The sequence below is a fragment of the Astyanax mexicanus genome, chromosome 3 (assembly GCF_023375975.1).
Source record: "Astyanax mexicanus isolate ESR-SI-001 chromosome 3, AstMex3_surface, whole genome shotgun sequence".
Classification (NCBI taxonomy): domain Eukaryota; kingdom Metazoa; phylum Chordata; class Actinopteri; order Characiformes; family Acestrorhamphidae; genus Astyanax; species Astyanax mexicanus.
In genome coordinates, this window is record NC_064410.1 from 13,116,657 (window position 1) to 13,126,144 (window position 9,488).

The following is a 9,488-nucleotide window of genomic DNA, read 5'->3' on the forward strand; positions in this document are numbered from 1 at the left end:
AGCTGTGATTGGCTGGGGATATGAGCATACTGATTGGTTCATTTATCAGTAGTCAGCATGCTGTTTTAAGAGATCAACTGTCCTTTACAGTCAGTTACTGCTCCTCCTTTCCTTGATTCCTCCACCTTCTTCTGGGGTAGGAGAGGAAGAGAAGGAAGAGTTTCTGGACGCTGCCTGAGAATGCAGCCCCAGCTTAAAAATGAGGCATTCACTTACTGCCACCTGCTGGTCATTATGGAAACTGACTGCATGCATTATGGTTTTTCCTATCCAAATAGACAGGACATGTCAGCTTGACACTGTTAGTATAAACCATAGACTGTGTATAGCTGGACAGAGCATCGTCTTTCAAAAGTGAAGCCACCACAGGTCGGGCGCCCCCTGCTGTTCGGTTTCAGAAAGCTGTGTAACCCCACCCATCCCCATAGGTTTTAATGGCAAAACAGACAACTTTTAATCACGTTTTTTTCTAATATACTGTAATTCTACCTCCATTATTTAAATGCAGCAGCTAGTGTAATCTCTAATTATATTGTCACATTTGTATATCCCCACGGAACTCGTTTTTAAAAACGTTATTTAGCTCTATTCAAAAAAGGTGTGGTTATTGTAAAAGGGCTGGTTACAGGCGGGACCAATAATAAACCGCCAGCTCCGCTCTGCTCTGCTCTGCAGCCTGTGACCGCGAGGCAGCCCTCAGGGGCGGGGTTATTCAAATGAGTAGGAGCTCTCCATAGTGTTTCTCCCTCCTCTGGTCTCTACTGCGCAGACTCAGGTTTCAGGATTGCCAACATGGCAGAAGATTTTGGCTTCACTTTCATTGAATGAATGGGAACGGCAACACGGAGTCCATCTTTTTTACAGTCTCTGGTATAAACTCATCATGATATACAGCTCTCTACTGGTTTAAAGGATGGTGGGTATGGAAGTAAAACAGTGTCACCAGACTTTGAAATTTAAGCACTTGAATTTTTAGCACTGAATTATTTTACATTGAATTATTGCATGTGATTTTTTTTGCCTCTGAATTAAACACTTTAATTTTTCAGTATATCATTTTCACTTATTTTATTTTAATGTCAAAAAATTCAAAAGCAAAAATTCAAGTTTTAAAAATTCAATTAAAATAAATTCAGGTTGCTCAAATTCGACCTGTCAAATTCGACTGCTAAAATACAACGCTCAAAATTCGCTGTAAACATCCGGGACACACAGGATGAGCAATCGATTCAGTCTTCAATCGAGCCAACAACCAGCCAATCACATCACGCTCTGAAGATCACGTGACAGGTAGCGCCTCACGGCTCGGAGCCGCTCAAGGAGTCACAGCCCCCTCCGCAGCTCCTCTCGAGTAGGTGAGTGTAAAACAGCTGAAAACAGGGCATTTACCTCACCACTGTGGCCATGTAATATCACTTAAACGGTGTAGAAATCCTCACTTTAACCACGGTTTGCTCTGTGGTTTGTAAACATATTAAATTAAGATAGATATCCAGATATACCTTGTTAAACTAACTAACTAAATAAATAAAGCTCCTCTGTTCATTTCAGAAAGCGCTTCAAACACGAACACTAGATCACTTATTTATAAATACAGCCAGACTGTGTGGAAGATAATTACTACTGTAGAATCTGAGATAGTAACTTAGTTAGCTAAATTATAGCTACCTATCTTGCTAGTTAGCTGTGGGACTGTGTGATTATAGACAAGATACTACCTAGTTAGCTGTTTGTTTAGCAATACCTTATTGACACTTTGCTGCAAAGTATTTTGCTTAGTGTACTGGCCACTGTCTAAATAAATATATTGAGCTATATTACACTTACTGTACCCCTCTCAGGCTGGTCCTCTCATTAAATAAAGGAGATTTATTACAGTTACTATATACCTCTCAGGCTGGTAACTAGGTCTAGATGTATGAGTGGGCATTATCTAATTTGTAATCAGTGCAATATTTATTAGATTACATTTTTATTTATATTTAGGTCATGTTAATAAATGAGAATCAAATATTGCAACCCACGAGAGAGTATTATTAGTAATATTTATTAAATGTTTTATGTTAATAATAATTATCACATTTTGTAAATGCTGTCGCTAAAAGTGAATCTGATGTTTTTATTTAAGGTTGAAAAGAAGATGGAGAAGTTTCAGCTTGCAGCTATGAAGAGTTCACCACGAAAAGAACGAAGTCAAAGAATACAAAGATCTGTCCATATTCTGAAGTCACCACTTGAAGATTTTATGCAGAATTATTTGGATTATGAATAGGAACCACATTATTTGCAACAGCTTTTATTATTTATACAAACAAGATGAACATGATATGATGTGCCAGAATATAGGGAGGCTGCCTAAAACATACAAAAAAAAAATATAGAACACATGTAAACGACTAAAGAAAAACAGAACATGGCACATGTAAATAAATCAAATAAACACAGCACAGACTGCATGAAATTGGATTTCTTTATTTGTTCTTTAAAAGTTTGGAGAAAGGAAACCTGTGGAATACAAAAGAAACTTGAAAAAATACTGCATTTGATACATGGATATAATTAAACATTTTAAGAACATTACCTACCTTTTATTATCCTTTCTTTTTCTGCGAGAAAATATCCTGTTCAAGAAAATGAAGAGAAGAAATATGACTGTGTTAAACTTGGTGTTGTTTGGATTCAGTATTTACTTCATTTATATTTATATAAAACATTTTTGCAATTATTATTGCATTGGTTTTGGCACAAACCAATTACTAATGCATCTCAGAAAATCTGAAGATCATGAGAATATTATAATTTAACAGAAATTATACATTACACTACATGTAAAGTGACATATTCCAAATCATTTGTACCTGGCTAAAAGTTCATTAAACCAGAATTACTGTCCTAACCTTAACCCAGTTTACTAGAATATGTAGTTTAAATTTAAATTAAAAAAATGTTAAATGTGTCGCTTTAAACATAAGGTGACCGTTTACTGAACGATATTAAACACAAATATATATTTTTCACTTTTGAGATGCACTAGTAAACAGGACTAATCATGCTGTATTTTAATTACACAAGCATTTTAGGACTATTATTTACTGTTGATATCCTCAGTAAAAGCCTGAGTTGAATTGTTAACAAATGTATAAAATATATATTAAATATAAACATTACAATTAATATCATAAAATAAATAATGGTCATATCTTAAATTATCTGTTAAATTAGTTAGTAAAGAGACAAAAAGCAATTCTAATAAATCTCCTTTATTTAATGAGAGGACCAGCCTGAGAGGGGTACAGTAAGTGTAATATAGCTCAATATATTTATTTAGACAGTGGCCAGTACACTAAGCAACATACTTTGCAGCAAAGTGTAAATAAGGTATTGCTAAACAAACCGCTAACTAGGTAGTATCTTGTCTATAATCACACAGTCCCACAGCTAACTAGCAAGATAGGTAGCTATAATTTAGCTAACTAAGTTACTATCTCCGATTCTACAGTAGTAATTATCTTCCACACAGTCTGGCTGTATTTATAAATAATTGATCAAGTGTTCGTGTTTGAAGCTCTTTCTGAAATGAACAGAGGAGCTTTATTTATTTATTTAGTTAGTTTTACAAGGTATATCTGGATATCTATCTTAATTTAATATGTTTACAAACCACAGAGCAAACCGTGGTTAAAGTGAGGATTTCTACACCGTTTAAGTGATATTACATGGCCACAGTGGTGAGGTAAATGCCCTGTTTTCAGCTGTTTTACACTCACCTACTCGAGAGGAGCTGCGGAGGGGGCTGTGACTCGCGTTGAGCGGCTCTGAGCCGTGAGGCGCTACCTGTCACGTGATCTTCGGAGCGTGATGTGATTGGCTGGTTGTTGGCTCGATTGAAGACTGAATCGATTGCTCATCCTGTGTGTCCCGGATGTTTACAGCGAATTTTGAGCGTTGTATTTTAGCAGTCGAATTTGACAGGTCGAATTTGAGCAACCTGAATTTATTTTAATTTAATTTTTTAAACTTGAATTTTTACTTTTGAATTTTTTTACATTAAAATAAAATAAGTGAAAATGATATACTGAAAAATTAAAGTGTTTAATTCAGAGGCAAAAAAATCACATGCAATAATTCAATGTAAAATAATTCAGTGCTAAAAATTCAAGTGCTTTTAAATTTCAAAGTCTGGTGACACTGTTTTACTTCCATAGGTGGGCCCCATCAGTTTCTCTACTGGTTTAAAGAATACTGGGCTCTATCTGTTTCTCTACTGTTTTAAAGGATGGTGGGCTCTATCTGTTTTTTTTTTTTACTGTTTTAAAGGATTATGAGCTCTTTCTATTTTGTTACAGGTTTAAAGGAGGGTGGGCTCTATCTGTTTCTTTATTGGTTTAAAGGATGGTGGGCTCTATCTGTTTCTCTACTGGTTTAAATGATGGTGGGCTCTATCTGTTTCTCTACTGGTTTAAATGATGGTGGGCTCTATCTGTTTCTCTACTGGTTTAAAGGATGGTGGTGTTTATCTGTTTCTCTACTGTTTTAAAGGATGGTGGGCTCTATCTGTTTCTCTACTAGTTTAAAATATGATTATCTTTATCTGTTTCTTTACTGTTTTAAAGTATGGTGGGCTCTATATGTTTATCTACTGGTTTAAAGGATGGTGGGATCTATCTGTTTCTCTACTGGTTTAAAGGACGGTGGGCTCTATCTGTTTCTCTACTGGTTTAAAGGATGGTGGGATCTATCTGTTTATCTACTGGTTTAAAGTATGGTGGGCTCTATCTGTTTCTCTACTGGTTTAAAGGATGGTGGGCTCTATCTATTTTTTTACTGTTTTAAAGGATTATGAACTCTTTCTATTTTGTTACAGGTTTAAAGGATGATGGGCTCTATCTGTTTCTCTACTAGTTTAAAATATGATTATCTTTATCTGTTTCTCCACTGGTTTAAATGATGGTGGGCTCTATCTGTTTCTCTACTGTTTTAAAGGATGGTGGGCTCTATCTGTTTCTCTACTAGTTTAAAATATGATTATCTTTATCTGTTTCTTTACTGGTTTAAAGGATGATGGGCTCTATCTGTTTCTCTACTGGTTTAAAGGATGGTGGGCTCTATCTGTTTCTCTACTGGTTTAAAGGATGGTGGGCTCTATCTGTTTCTCTACTGTTTTAAAGTATGGTGGGCTCTATATGTTTCTTTACTGGTTTAAAGGATGGTGGGATCTATCTGTTTATCTACTGGTTGAAAGGATGATGGGCTCTATCTGTTTCTCTACTGGTTTAAAGGATGGTGGGCTCTATCTGTTTATCTACTGGTTTAAAGGATGGTGGGATCTATCTGTTTCTCTACTGGTTTAAAGGACGGTGGGCTCTATCTGTTTCTCTACTGGTTTAAAGGATGGTGGGATCTATCTGTTTATCTACTGGTTTAAAGGATGGTGGGATCTATCTGTTTATCTACTGGTTTAAAGGATGGTGGGATCTATCTGTTTATCTACTGGTTTAAAGGATGGTGGGCTCTATCTATTTTGTTACAGGTTTAAAGGATGGTGGGCTCTATCTGTATCTCTACTGGTTTAAAGGATGGTGGCGTCTATCTGTTTCTCTACTGTTTTAAAGGATGGTGGGCTCTATCTGTTTCTCTATCAGTTTAAAATATGATTATCTTTATCTGTTTCTTTACTGGTTTAAAGGATGGTGGGCTCTATCTGTTTCTCTACTAGTTTAAAATATGATTATCTTTATCTGTTTCTTTACTGGTTTAAATGATGGTGGGCTCTATATGTTTCTTTACTGGTTTAAAGGATGGTGGGCTCTATCTGTTTCTCTACTGGTTTAAAGGACGGTGGGCTCTATCTGTTTCTCTACTGGTTTAAAGGATGGTGGGATCTATGTGTTTATCTACTGGTTTAAAGGATGGTGGGCTCTATCTATTTTGCTACAGGTTTAAAGGATGATGGGCTCTATCTGTTTCTCTACCGGTTTAAAGGATGGTGGGCTCTATCTGTTTCTCTACCGGTTTAAAGGATGGTGGGCTCTATCTGTTTCTCTACTGGTTTAAAGGATGGTGGGCTCTATCTGTTTCTCTACTGGTTTAAAGGATGGTGGGCTCTATCTGTTTCTCTACTGGTTTAAAGGATGGTGGGCTCTATCTATTTTGCTACAGGTTTAAAGAATGATGGGCTCTATCTGTTTCTCTACTGGTTTAAAGGATGGTGGGCTCTATCTGTTTCTCTACTGGTTTAAAGGATGGTGGGCTCTATCTGTTTCCCTACTGGTTTAAAGGATGATGGGCTCTATCTGTTTCTCTACTGGTTTAAAGGAGGATAAGCTATATCTGTTTCTTTACTGGTTTAAAGGACAGTGGGCTCTATCGGTTTCTCTACTGGTTTAAAGGATGGTGGGCTCTATCTTGTTTCTCTACTGGTTTAAAGGATGGTGGGATCTATCTGTTTATCTACTGGTTTAAAGGATGGTGGGCTCTATCTGTTTTTCGTGTTGTTAAGTATTAGCAGAGTTTTGGTATATGGAGCGCGCCTCAATTACAAGCTCCTCCCCTTGGCCATATATATACCTCCCTGTTTCCCCTCACCTTTGTGACGTTCAACCTCGCGTGACTGCCTCGTTACCTGTTTCGAAGTTCACCGTCACTCACTCACCATGGATCTGGATCTAGTTGCCTCGGACTCGGAGTTGTTTTCCGGCTCCTCATCCGTTCCTTCATCCCGCCCCACTTCAAGGCTGCGATCCGTCGTCTCCATGCCCGATGCCCATGCTATTTCGGCGGTTACCGGCTCCCAGGTTCGGCGAGGCCGTTCCCCAGCCCGACGTGATAAAGGATGGTGGGCTCTATCTATTTTGCTACAGGTTTAAAGGATGATGGGCTCTATCTGTGTCTCTACTGGTTTAAAGGATGATGGGCTCTATCTGTTTCTCTACTGGTTTAAAGGATGGTGGGCTCTATCTGTTTCTCTACTGGTTCAAAGGATTATGAGCTCTATCTGTTTCTCTACTGGTTTAAAGGAGGATAAGCTATATCTGTTTCTTTACTGGTTTAAAGGATAGTGGGCTCCATCTGTTTCTCTACTGGTTTAAAGGATGGTGGGCTCTATCTGTTTCTCTACTGGTTGAAAGGATGGTGGGCTCTATTAGTTTCTCTACTGGTTTAAAGGATGGTGGGCTCTATCTGTTTCTCTAGTGGTTTAAAGGATGGTGGGCTCTATCGGTTTCTCTACTGGTTTAAAGGATGGTGGGCTCCATCTGTTTCTCTACTGGTTTAAAGGATGGTGGGCTCTATCTGTTTCTCTACTGGTTGAAAGGATGGTGGGCTCTATTAGTTTCTCTACTGGTTTAAAGGATGGTGGGCTCTATCTGTTTCTCTAGTGGTTTAAAGGATGGTGGGCTCTATCTGTTTCTCTACTGGTTTAAAGGATGGTGAGCTCTATCTGTTTCTCTACTGGTTTAAAGGATGGTGGGCTCTATCTGTTTCTCTACTGATTTAAAGGATGATGGGCTCTTTCTGTTTCTCTACTGGTTTAAAGGATGGTGGGCTCTATCTGTTTCTCTACTGGTTTAAAGGAGGGTGGGCTCTACCTGTTTCTCTACTGGTTTAAATGATGGTGGGCTCTATCTGTTTCTCTACTGGTTTAAATGATGGTGAGCTCTATCTGTTTCTCTACAGTTTTAAAGGATGGTGGGCTCTATCTGTTGCTCTACTGTTTTAAAGGATGGTGGGCTCTATCTGTTTCTCTACTGGTTTAAAGGATGACAAGCTCTTATCTGTTTCTCTACTGGTTTAAAGGATGATGGGCTCTATCTGTTTTTCTCCTGGTTTAAAGGATGGTGGGCTCTATCTGTTTCTCTACTGGTTTAAAGGATGATGTGCTCTATCTGTTTCTCTACTGGTTTAAAGGATGGTGAGCTCTATCTGTTTCTCTACTGGTTTAAAGGAGGATAAGCTATATCTGTTTCTTTACTGGTTTAAAGGACAGTGGGCTCTATCGGTTTCTCTACTGGTTTAAAGGATGGTGGGCTCTATCTGTTTCTCTACTGGTTTAAAGGATGGTGGGTTCTATCTGTTTTTCTACTGGTTTAAAGGATGGTGGGATCTATCTGTTTATCTACTGGTTTAAAGGATGGTGGGATCTATCTGTTTTTCTACTGGTTTAAAGGATGGTGGGATCTATCTGTTTTTCTACTGGTTTAAAGGATGGTGGGATCTATCTGTTTATCTACTGGTTTAAAGGATGGTGGGCTCTATCTGTTTTTCGTGTTGTTAAGTATTAACAGAGTTTTGGTATATGGAGCGCGCCTCAATTACAAGCTCCTCCCCTTGGCCATATATATACCTCCCTGTTTCCCCTCACCTTTGTGACGTTCAACCTCGCGTGACTGCCTCGTTACCTGTTTCGAAGTTCACCGTCACTCACTCACCATGGATCTGGATCTAGTTGCCTCAGACTCGGAGTTGTTTTCCGGCTCCTCATCCGTTCCTTCATCCCGCCCCACTTCAAGGCTGCGATTCGTCGTCTCCATGCCCGATGCCCATGCTATTTCGGCGGTTACCGGCTCCCCATCCCGATACCACCGCTCCCAGGCTCGGCGTGGCCGCCCCCCAGCCCAGCGTGATCTCTCCCCGGCCCGGCGCAGCCACTCCGGCGTGGCCCACCCCGGCTCTGGACGTTCCCGCCGTTCATCTCAGGCCTCCCCTCCTCCCGCACGGCGCTCCCAGCGTGTATCTCGCCGCAGCAGCTCCCCTGTGGCCTCCACCTCCCGTGCGCTGTTTTCCCCATCTCCGGCTCCACCCCGCTCCATGTCCGAGTGGACCGTCGCTGGTTTGCAGAAGGTCCTCAGGGACCGCAGGATCCATTTCGCCCGTTCCGCTCCTAAGAGGACCCTCTTTTCTCTCGTACTCTCCTCAGACGCCGCCATCCGAAGATCCCCCGCCCACACTCCCTCCAGCCGCTCCACCCCCCCCGCCGGTGAGGCGGGCCCCTCCCTTTCCACCCGGCCCATTACCACTCTTTCTTCTGTCTTTTCCCGCCTTTCTCCTCCCTTCATTGCTCCTCTTCCTTCTCTCTCCTCTTTGCCCCCTCCTGAGTTTTCCGCTCTTCCCGCCAGTGGCCTCGTTTCTTCCTTTTTCCCCCCCGTTTCTGTTTCCGCCCCCTTGGTTCCCGTTCCCGCCCACAACCCCCCCGTCCACCGAGTTCCCCGAGCCCCCCAAGTCCCTCAAGCCCCCCGAGTTCCCCAAGCCCCCCGAGTTCCCCAAGCCCCCCCTGTTCCCGTTTCCTCTGATCCCCCCCAGGCCGTTCAGCAGCTAACATCACTTTCTCTTCCTTTCTCTCTCTCCTCAGGTGCTCCGAGTGTACAAGCTGCCCAGCCTCTCCTCCCCACTCCTCAGGTCCACGACGGCTCCTTCTCCCTCTCCACCGCAGCTCCCGCCCCACCTCCAGCCGGCGCCCGCTCCTTCTGCCCTCCTCTGGTTCAGCCATCTCT

At 41.1% G+C, this 9,488-nt stretch overlaps 2 long non-coding RNA genes across 2 annotated transcripts; one reads left to right on the forward strand and one right to left on the reverse strand.

Annotated features, from left to right (window-relative positions):
* Nucleotides 1-1,273: 1,273 nt before the first annotated feature.
* On the forward strand, nt 1,274-2,577 carry LOC125799427 (uncharacterized). The gene is made up of 2 exons (XR_007438326.1): nt 1,274-1,355; nt 2,129-2,577. It is a non-coding gene; the product is annotated as an uncharacterized LOC125799427 (long non-coding RNA).
* On the reverse strand, nt 2,453-2,631 carry LOC125799428 (uncharacterized). The gene is made up of 2 exons (XR_007438327.1): nt 2,586-2,631; nt 2,453-2,505 (listed from the first exon to the last, which is right to left on the reverse strand). It is a non-coding gene; the product is annotated as an uncharacterized LOC125799428 (long non-coding RNA).
* Between the last annotated feature and the right edge of the window lie 6,857 nt (nt 2,632-9,488).